The following is an 11,510-nucleotide window of genomic DNA, read 5'->3' on the forward strand; positions in this document are numbered from 1 at the left end:
ACTAAAGGCATGCTTTTAATTCTTCAAGGGACTTCTCACTATTTGACTGCTTAGTATTATGTTAAACATGTTTAATAGTTTTTAGGTGTGTTGAAATAATATGCACATTTGCTAATTATGTTTTAAATATCAACAGAACAGATTTCTAAAATGTTTATGTAACAGGGCACAACGGTGCATGCCAGTAATCCCAGCTACTTGGGAGGCTGAGGCAGGAAGAGCCTTTGAACTCAGGAATTAGAATCCAGCCTGGACAATATTGTGAGACTCCATCTCGAAACCGAAACAAAACAAAAATGGATAATAAACAAAATGTTTGTGGTTTCTTTCAAAATGATGAAAAGAGGAGACAGCGGCCTCTAATAAGTTAAAATAGTTCCCCAAACTTGCTGCAGAACTAGAGGGAAAATTAACCACTAAGGTCCCATGTATGCTTTTTTAGACATACTGCAAATATGGTATAGAAACCTGACTGTTTTCCATTGAGCATACTAGGGAAGTAGGTGATGTGTCCAAACTAACACGTGTCTAATTCCATGCCTTTCCCTACACAAAGGCTGGGTGTGGAAACCCAGGTCGCATACGGTTCCTGCTCAGCAGCAGGTGGCTATTTGCCCAACCTCATCCTGATAAAATATATCGTGGAAAACTCAAATCCACCACATGACCTCTGCTGCCTCCTCGGCCACTGCAGATGCCAGGAGAGAAGGCAGGTCCCAAAAAAGCTTCCCCTCTATTCCTCCATCAAAGCCACATCCACAGGAGCCTGTGTGCGCCTTTCCATTCAATGTCTACACCTCTTAGAAACAATCTCTTACACCCTAAGAACACACTGCTGGCCGGACCTAATGACAGAATGTGTTTTAAAGGTTTTTTTTTTTTTTAATTGCAAGTTGAACAAATAGTACTAGATATAAATTGCCACAGAGTAGTTAGCACAAGCCCATCTGAAGCTGAAGTTAGTGCACCAAGTTTTCCTGCCATTCCACACATGGAAACATTACTTCTCCTGAATTTAAACGTATTCAAATAATCACTCAAAACTCCTGCAGGTGAAGGCAAACTTTCACATGAAGCATGTCCCTACAACCAAGGCAAGACAGAAAGGAACCCAGAGGACTTGACTGAGTCACAATGGCCACCAAAAAGGCCCATGAAGAACACACAATGACAATAAAAGTATCTTTGAAACAGATCCCTAATTAAAGACACTGAGTCCCAGGAAGGTTATCGTTATGCATACAAGAACAAAATCTGATCTATAACAAAACAGATAACATTATCACCTATATTAGCTGGCAAACACAAAAATACAAATACTTCCCTAAAAAAAGCTTCAAAATTAATGTTCCAGATTTTCATAATTTATCTTATATAATATTAAAGTCAGCAATACAGAAGCTTTTCTGGGTGTAACAGCATCGCTCATTTGCCACCAGTAACCATGCTGTACAATCTACTTTTTATAATAATTGAACCAAGTAACTTTGAAGGTAATTTACTTATTAAACTGGTTTATACATATACTCCACTAAAAACCAGGTAAGTATTCTGATCAACACTGGTATTCTTCTCCACATTTATTTAAATAATGTATTCACTCCTACCTTGCCTCTGTATGACTACAACCATCTTCTAAAATACAACTCTCTTCGAGGGAGACTGCAGCCCTGAGAACATGGGGGACCTGCCAGCCACATATCGGGAACCCAAAGACCTTGCCCTAATATGTGACTAGCAACAGAAAGCAGCCTCCATAAGCGGAGATATAGAAGAAGAAAATGTGCCAAGGTCTGGTTACCACAGGATTCTATGCTTAACCTGGAATGAGCAAACTCCTACAAAGTGCTATGTATCAGGCAAGTAACAAGCAAAGTGCTATGTGTTCAGCAAGTAAAGCTTCCCTCCCGTCTCCCATTTCACTGAACCCATTCACATTCCTTGATGGACTCCCCACATGCCAATATCTTTTGGTTAAAGCTAGCAGATTATTTTTTTTTTAAGTTCTGGAATGTCACTAGCAATGCAAAGGATAAAATAATGTTATCATGGTCCATTATCAGCTACCGCAATCATATGCTACAAGAACTCATGAGCTTCCTTCTCAAATCTTCAGCAAAGCTGATTCCTGCCTCTGTGAATAGCATCAGCAGCCAACCAGCCAAGCAGGGAACACGCTAGAAACCTATATGCCCTGAGATCTCCCTCTTGAAAGCGCATCTATCCCCAAGTCCTGTTCATTCAAACTGTTAAACATCTCTCAAATCTGTCCATTTCTCTCCATTCCCATGGCCACCACCAATGTAGTCCAAATCATTGTCATTTCCTCATCCCACAGACCACAACAAAAGCAGGCAGGACATTGTCTCCAACCTATTGTCCTCTCTGCACCCACCAATTCAATCTTCTTCAAAACACAACTCTGCTTGTGTCAAACACTGCTTAACATTCATCAGTGGTTCCTACTGCTTTTTTCAAAAATCCCAAATTCGATATCCTGAAAGCCCTGACCAAGTTGGATACTGCCTACCTCGAGTCTCATCTTGCAGTTCTCTGAGTGCCTCAAACACACAGCCTCCCTGCAGGTGAGGGGCACTGCCTGAAGTGCCCTCACCCCTTCTTCTACCATCATTCAGATGGCAATGCTAAAGCCACTTCCTAAGGGGTAATACCCCACCCAACTGACCGAATCCCCAAGTCCCAAGCTCTCATTCCTCCTGGCACCCACTGCATCACACTTATGACCTTAAGGTAGCCCGTTTTTGTGTGAGTTTACCATGTCTTCTCATGTCATCACTATATTGCCAATTCATAGCATTGCATCTTTCAGGTAGCAGGTACCCAACAAACAGCTGAATCAATGAGCAAAACCACAGATGAAACAGGAAGACTAATCACAGTCCAGATTCTGTGGCCATGAAAGCCAATCCTGACGTGCACAGAGGAAGCAAGGCTCAAAGGGTCACTTTAAAAAGTGCCTTAGATTCCACATTAGCATAAACAAACAAGCCTGAGAGTGAACCAGCCTTTACTGCCAAGTTATGTTTCCTCATAAATATCTACATTATTTTTTACTTTTAAAAAGACATTTCTAAGTTTCAAAGTAAAAGCAGAACAGAAACCCCCAAAAAATCCTCCTCTGAAAAAACAATCACGTTTGCAGTCAGTCACCTAACATTAGTTAAAAAGCAACAGGAATCTAGTTATGGTGATCAATACATGCATCTAAAGTGAAAACAGTTACCAAATCTCGAAGTAATTATCTCTGCATTTTTCTAACTGGATAATCATAGTTTAAAAAATAAAACCTCCAAAAACAGAAGCAAATTATTGTTGGTTTAGGAACACCTTTAAGAGCTATGTTGTCCTATGCTGTAGGATTCTAAAGCCAGAAGGTACCTTTGAGTCAGAACATGAGCAAGAGCTGTACTCTTACAGAGCCAACAAAGACAAGGCCAGCATCCCTCCTGCACCGGCACCATGCTAGGCACTAGGAAGACAACTGTAACTGAGATAAGCTCTGCAACGGTAGGTGGCCAGTCAGAGGCAGTTCATTTAATTAATCTCTCTGGGCTTTACTTCCTTAATCTGTAAAATGAGAAAGTTCAACTAGCTCTCTAAGGTCCTCACACTCTAAATATCCAATGATTCTCTAATGAGTATAAAATGAATTTTTACTTGACAATATCATTACAACTTCCTGTTTCTATTTCTTTTTTATCATGCAGATGTGATTTCATTTCAAATTTTTAATATATTGATAAAAGTAAAATACGGACACATAGTCAGTGTTTTAAATTACCTTCCCAGTTCTTAACAACCACCATAATCAGCTATGGACTTCTGCCATCACTGCAACCTGAGTGATACCCAAATTGAAATAAATCATTCTGTCTTTGTATTTGTTGTAGAAAAACCAAGTGATTATTGATTTTCAATTTCTTTTCTATTTTAAAATCATTCACCTTTGAATGTCAACAATTTTTTAAGACTAAATAAAGTTTTATAGATAAAGGGGAAAATTGTATCTCCTGAACTAATGAAATTATAGTGGTTCTGGAAACCTGTCTAGAAAAATGCCAAATTCTGAATTTCCAATCGCATGAAAAGAATGTATTTTTTTTAAGATACACAAATATGACCACATGGGTGACCAAGACAACTGAAAGGGTCCCATAGAGCCAATATATTCCTGACATCATCTTAGTATCACCTAAGATGTTCCTTCTCCACCCTTTTCGGTGAATTTAGCTATGTGACTATGTGCTTACTACTTATATGTAGAAATCATTTGCTGAAAAAGAATCACTGTCTTACAAAGTTGAAGTTTTAAGAGCCATTTGCTCAGACCTGACTCAACATTTTTATTCTTGTAATGCCATATTTATATTAGATGTTTCTAAGATGGCCATGGTGTCTGCTATCAAACCCAAAAGGTTGTATTTAGTTAATGAAAGATGAAAGATATCTATTACTTATAAGTTTTTCTTAAAAATCAAATGTGAATATTTGTTTACCTATAGAACTCTCTATGAGAGACAGTACACTCCCTGAGGGAAAGTACTGCCTTTTATTGTTTTAACCATGGAAAGCTTGCCAAGGTTTGCTGAATCAAAATTAACTAAAGGCATAGTGACTGTGTGGCAAGCAAACTTTTTCAAGCATGTGGAACACAATGCTGTAATATTAGGTTTGAGAGAACTACACTAACTCGGCACTTACATTGCTTTTATGGGTTACACAGCAGGCACGCAGAAGCATTTACAGTGTATTCTCTCATAACAAAATATTCCTGCTATTTTGACCTAACTGCTTAAAAACTATAACGTTACTGACTTCGCATCTGTATGAAGAAACGGTTGTAATATTTCCTTGATGTTACTGTATTATAAAGGAACTCTTCATGGTATTCATTTTAACTCAATAAAAGTAAGGCTAACCTAAAAGACTCATTATGAAAAAAGTTTGGGAAATGTTTCTGTAAGTTGAACTGATGAAAAACTAGACCAAATACTGGCGAATCTATGAAAGTACTATTTTAAAACTAAGTTACTGAATACATTGTTATAAATTTGACTTCTGTATTTTCAACTTGGGAAAAAAAGTTAATTATTTCCTCGAAAGAGGAAAATAATATTTGGGTTTTTAAATATCACCTCTACAACCATTCCATCATTCCTCTATTCTGCCTTCTATGTTAAGACATACAAAAGAAAGTAATTTTTTTAAAAAAACTAATTTAAAACTAAGGCCATTGATTAAATGAATATAACAATTTAAAATTCATATACCAGTCTTTTAAAAGTATAATTTATTTCTTATCTGAAAACTCATTTGAATCTCGAAAGCATAAACCCAGGATACAATTCATCATGGTTCAATTTAGTGACTCGCACAGGAGAAAAAATTAGAAAATATAAAGAGAATAAAACCCACAGTGCTAGAAAACAATCCCAATTCTTGAGTGCCAAGATGAGGAAATTCACCTGTTACAAGCCTGACAAAAATTCATTATGTCCTTTTATTAGCAGATTACCAAAAAAGAGAAAATGCCAGATTTCCACTATTGGGCAAAATAAGAAAATTTACCTTCCGAAATGTGCTAGCAGCTCAAGCCCTTACCCATTTCCAAATTATTTTACTTTATAACTTTTTTCCACAAGACAGATTTTTCAGGGAAAATAAACTTTTCCTGAGCAAACTGGAAGACATAAAATGTCTCCTACTTATCACCTAGAAAGGCAAACCAAGTCCTACTCCATGCCCCAAGCATCTAGCTTTCAGCCTCTTTATTATCATTGTCAATGAATGGGCCCCAGTCAAATGAAAGCTGCCATTTTAGGGTAAAGACTGGAGGGCTTCTGTTGTGCAACAGCAAGACAAAAACACTGCGCGACAGATGTACTCTGGGGGCTGGGAGAAGCATTCAACTTCGTAAAATCACTGCTCAAGTTATTTCTGAAATAGGAATTACCTAGTACTTAGACATTACTGCAATCTAAACGTAATTATAACTGGGATAAATCAGGTACCAATGCTGCTAAGGTCACAGTCACTAAGATATTTTTTGACATCGTTAGACAAGATCAGTGAAGAAATGAAGACACGTATTTTGTTTCCTCTTTGCTACGTATACTGAGTACTCCCTCCCTTACCGAAAGAGAATTGGGGTGAAATAACACTCAACCCTTTAGAAAGGTATCGCCCACTGCAAAGACGGCTTAAATTAAAATTTTTAGAAAATAAAAAATTAGGGCCTCACGAAATCCTTTAAAAAATAAATTAAGACATGTAATGTATTCCAGAAATTAAGCCCCCCAAAGAGACACTTTTTAAGATAACTTATTTAAATCGATTGCTAGATAATATACAATGGGAAACTAAAAAGTATACTTAGCAAGTGGAGCGCTGGATAGTGTATCTAATTCTAGCAATTCAAAAGGAAACTCTCTCCATGTGGGTTGCTACTTTTCTTTTGTCCATTGTCTGTTCAGAAGAGGGGGAAAAAAACTAGTTTAAACCAAGGCGTGAACAGTCTCTAAAAGTGACCTCCAGGAAAAGAGTCCGACCCATAGCAGGAGCACTCTCCGCGCCGCTCGCTCCACGGGGGCGCTCACAAAGCGGGCGGCCGGCCGGGAGTTTGGGGTGCGCTCCCACGGCTCCGGGCTCCTCGAGGCAGAGCCATCCGGAGAAAGGCGGCTCGGTAATGATGGCTGCTCGGGGCCGGCGGCTCCTTCCCCAGAGCCTCCCGACCAGCGCCCCCACCCCCGCCCGGGATCCGCCGCCACCCCCCTCCCCCGCGACCTCGCCAGCCCCGCGCCGCCGCGCCCGCCCAGCACCGCAGCCCAGCCGGTGCCCGCGCCCCCGCCCGAGCCCCGCGCCCCCAGCGAGCCCAATCCCCGGTGCGAACCAAACAAACAACGCGTTCCCCACCGCCCTCCTTTCCTCTCCCCGCTGACCGCTTGGCCTCCAGCCACCTCGGCCGTTCACGCTCCAAGCCGCGGCTCTCCGCGAGGGCAGAGCGCACCCGGGTCACCTCGGGGGCCACCTGGTGACCCCCCCCACCGGCGCTGACCCCCGGCGGGCTGGGGGGCGGGGGAGCCGAGTTGCGTTGGAGGTTAAAGTCGCTATTATGCAGCTGCCGCCGCCGGCGGCCCGGCCAGCTCGGCAAGGTGGGGTCCCCTCCTTGCCGCGCCTCCCGGCGCTCGCCCCGGCCCCGCTCCCTTTCTTCTCCTCCTCGCGCACTTAGGAGCCGCCGGGGAGCCCCAAGAGCCCCCAACTCCGGGCTCGCAACTCCGCGCCCGCGCCCGGCACTGGCTGGGCTCGGGACGCCTCCCGCGCCGCGTGTTCGCGCTGCCCCCGCCCCACGCGGCGCCCCGCGCACTTTCCCCGCCGCCGACCCACCACGGTCGGTGGCGGTCCCCGCGCGGGCTGGCGCCGCCGCGCCGGGAGGGACGCACTTTGTTCGCGCCGGTGCGGCCGCCGCTCCCGGCAAGCGCGGCGTGGTCGGTCCGGAGCGGGGGGCGGGGGCGGGAGGCGGGGGTCGCCGCCGTCCCCGAGCCGCCGCCGCCGCTGCTCAGCCGCCCCGCGCCCGCGCGCCCATCGCCCGCTCGCACTTGAGTTGGAGCCCAACTTTTCCTCCTTCCTTTTTCTCTCGAATGGAGCCGGCAACTCGTGCTCGGCGCCGGCGGGAGGAAACGCGCTCGCGCTCCCCCGCGCGCAGACACGCTCCCTCCTGTCCCCCGTACCCCCCCCCACGCCGGCAGCACAACAAAAAGCCATTTACATGCGAGGAAGTGACCCTCGGCCACACCGCGCGCCCCCGCCGCCGCCGGCCCCGCGGACGCAGGCAAAAGTTGGGGCGCCGGGCGGCGCTCGGGGCGCGGGTTCGGGCCCCGCGGGCGGCGACGCCGGCGACACCGCGCGGGCGGCGCTGCGCTCCTGCGCTGGCCCCGGCCCCCTCCCGCCCTCGCCCCTCGCCCCTCGCCCCGCACACGCCCAACTCCTCGATCCCAACTCCTCGCGCGGCCCCGGCCCCGGCCCGGAGCGATTTCCTGCCGCCGCCGCCGCCGCCCCTCCCGGGGGCGCAGGGTGAACTCTCGCGCTTACCGGGTCGGTCGGGCTCCTCCGCTGCCTAGTGCCGAGGGGAAAACAAAACGCAGAGCGGGCTCCGGAGTTGGCTCGGCAGCTGCGGCCAGGGGGCTGAATCCACGGGCACGGAGTTGGCCGGGGGCGAACGGGGCTCTGGTGAGTTTCAGGGTCTCCGGGTCCCCGGGCCGCCTCCTCCGCGGCGCTCCTTTGTGTAATTTCACTCGATTCAAGTTTAATCCGATAGTTCCCGAGCACGAGCGCGTCCGCACCACCACGGCTCAACCCCCGCGCCGCCGCCGCTGCCGCCGCCGCTGCCGCCGCCGCCGCCGCCGCGGCCCCAGCACGCCAGCGCCTGCGCGCGTCCGGCACGCCGCGCGCACCCGAGACCGCGGGGCCGCGCGCGCCCGCCGCCGGCTCCCTCCGGGCCGGGCCGCGCCGCGCCCGCGCCCGCGCGCCGCCACCTGACGTCAGGCGCGCCTGGCATAATTTATGCAAGAATTCGGCCGGGGTGGCGGAGGCCGAGGGAGAGGCCGAGAGAAAGGGGGCGGCGCGGAGCTGCAGGGCCGCGGGCCGCAAGGGCGGGCCGGGCGCCACTTCCCGTCCCCGGGCGGGCGCTGGCGCTGCAGGCGGGTCCGCCGGCCGGTGCGCCGCTGCCCCGCAGCCTTCCTTGCCCAGCTGCTCGGAGCGCTCGGCCGCGGAGCCCAGGCGCGGGCAGGAGGGGCTGCTGCCACGTCTCCCGCGCAGCACCTTCCCGGAGCCGGGTGCGCCGCCCCGGGGCAGGAAGCGGGGCTCCTCGCCGGCTGCGACCCTCCTGGCCGCGGCGAAGGGTTTCCAACGCTGCGCGGCCGGCGGCGGCCGGAGGTGTCTGGCCGTCTCTGCAGTAATTATCCTTCAACTTGAAATTATTTTCCCACATGAAATTATTCGGAATGGACACGTTCCATTCCAGATGGGTTCGTGCCTGCTTCTCCACATCGCTTTTCCCATCTCTTCGTGGATAGGACACTGGATCCACTACTTAATCAAAAAGTTTAACTAGATGGCATTGATTTTGTCAAATTTGTTACCATACCAAAAAAGAGGGAAAGCAGAGAGCGCAATGATTATGAAACAAAGAAATAGGATGCATGCTCATTATTAAACGTGTCGGGACTAGAATGTTTTACTCATTCTTTGGCCAAAATGGCACTTGTATATAATTGCATAGTCTTAAAAATCCGAGCCTCTTATTCCATTTCTCTTCCCGGTACAAAATGAATATTAAACCTGAAGAAAAAAACATTTTTTATTAATTTTTATTTTAGGAGACAGATTTACAAACATGGATTAAGCCTCTTCTATCTGCAAAATACGGAGCTATGTGTTTAAACCATCAATTGTAAACTTTAAGATAATTTTATTAGGTTAAAGATTGCACTTATTTTTAAATCAAGAAAGGAACTCATATCAACCAAAGATTGTCCTATGGCAGGTACAGACTGAATGGTTATTACTGGACTCCAAAATAAACTGAGAAAATAGCAAAACTGTGTAAAATGTACTAATCTCACTCACTGTTTGATGGTTACACTACCTGTAGTGCTAAGCCTGTAATCACAATATTGTCATTTGGACAAAAGATTAATCAAAACTATCTCATTATGTAACTACTACAACTATTCAGTAAGTTTGATTATCCTAGACTTAATCACTAAGACATTTATTTTCTAATTTTAGTAATAATTTTATAAATGTCACATTGTATTGTAGTTTGTTAAATGCACTGCTTTTAGCTTGCTTTCATCATATACTTGAGTTTTGTTCTAAAAGAAATGTTTTAATGTTTAAGGAGCTTATAGATAATCAAAAAGAAGATAGAAGACAGTACAGAAAGAATTCTGACATTTAAAAAGTTGAAAACACTAAAATCAACTTCCATCTGTTTTAAACCGGGTATCACAAACAAAGAATCACAATTCTGAGGTTAGACTACTGTTTCCATTAAGTTTATATTTCCCAACGAAAGCATATGAAAGGTGCTTTAGGGGTGTATGGGGCAGGGGGTTAAAAACAGGACACAATGTCTAGAAAAAAATCACTAGTACTTGACTATATTAGAATACATTTTTAAAATAATGTGCCATAAAAAAATTATGTCTTATCTTTTACAGTGTGCCACAGCTCCATGGCAGATGTGCATTTATTTCAAGGCAATTCACAGGAGAAAAAAACGTGACATCTACATATAGTGAAATTACAATATTACAAATAACTTGTTATCAACAAATAGTGCCTATGAGGAGATTCCCTGTGCTCTTGTACATTTAACTCGAAAGCTAGGAAACTTCCTTTTAAAATATACCAGTGCCAATGTAAAAACAGTCCTACAGAATGTAAGTCCTCTGACTTATAGTCTATAGTCTACTTATCCTGATCACTGCCCTGAGCCATCATGAAGTCTCTAAGCTTTTAGATGTTGTGGTGGTGTGGAACGTAAGGGGCCTTAAAAAGTAGAAGCCCTCAGGGGCAAACTCCTAGGCAGATCTGGCCTACCTAAATCATACTTCTCACCACACCACCATCACCTCCGCACCCCCCCCCCCCCCCCCCCCCGCATTCCCCTTTAGGCTGAGATGTTTTTTCTCCATTTGCTTCACTATTGAAGTTTTCCCAATGAGAGTAATTTGAATTCACAAGCTTTCCCTTTAAGTATGCAAATACCTTAGGGTGAGATAAGGGGCTACTGGTCTTTCACAGATGATTGTAAATTGGTTCAATGGGTTGCTTTCCTCCCAACACCTAGCCAGGCTAACAAATTTAGAGACTTAGCCATTCATTCAACTTCGAGTGCCTAAGAGGTTCCAGGATTGGTTCTAGGTACTGGAGATATAGTAGTGAACAAAACAGACAATATGTCCTGCCCTCGTAGAGTTTACAATCTAGTGGATTGGTAGTTTTGATTTGGTGATAAGAGAATGGTAATTTTGGAGTCTGAGCCGTGGAGGAATAGGACAGGCCTGAGTTCCTTGTAGCCAGAGGGCAGTGGAAAGGTACCAAGGACCTGGGAAGGAGGGCATTGAAGAATGGAGTGGGCCAAGCAGAAAGCAATTGAGAAAAATTCCAAAGAAAACATGACCTACTACAAAAAGGTTGTCTAGGCCCTAGGACATGAATAGAAGTAGTCTATTTGAAGAGCTCAGACTTAATACTGAATTCCACAGACAAATAAATATCTCTGGAAAAATAGCCCAGAATGTATCCACCTATAATACTTGGTGTGGGGGAGGTAATGTGCGCATCTAAAATAACTGAAAAAACACTCCAACTTCTCAAACACTTAAAAGTCAAGTCCTATCTATATTAAATGTTTCCAACTTTAAAATATTATGTAAATTACACTAATTCCAGTGTTGAGGGCATCCTTCAATACATTTTTGGAA

The 11,510-nt window shown here is 45.6% G+C and overlaps 1 protein-coding gene across 9 annotated transcripts in view; it reads right to left on the reverse strand.

Moving 5' to 3' along the window:
* Positions 1-8,325, reverse strand: part of LOC105482232 (chromodomain helicase DNA binding protein 7) — a 187,697-nt gene extending 179,372 nt beyond the window's left edge. For 7 of the 9 annotated variants that reach the window (XM_011742258.3, XM_011742254.3, XM_011742255.3 and 4 more), the window contains exon 1: positions 8,110-8,325. The gene's annotated coding sequence lies outside the window, so the exon portion shown is untranslated. Of the gene's footprint in view, positions 1-6,959; positions 7,051-7,460; positions 7,482-8,109 lie in introns of those variants that run through there. The other 2 variants (XM_071068213.1, XM_011742253.3) reach the window with 2 other exon arrangements.
* Positions 8,326-11,510: the final 3,185 nt, after the last annotated feature.

This window comes from Macaca nemestrina, chromosome 8 (assembly GCF_043159975.1).
Source record: "Macaca nemestrina isolate mMacNem1 chromosome 8, mMacNem.hap1, whole genome shotgun sequence".
In the NCBI taxonomy this organism is placed as follows: Eukaryota; Metazoa; Chordata; class Mammalia; order Primates; family Cercopithecidae; genus Macaca; species Macaca nemestrina.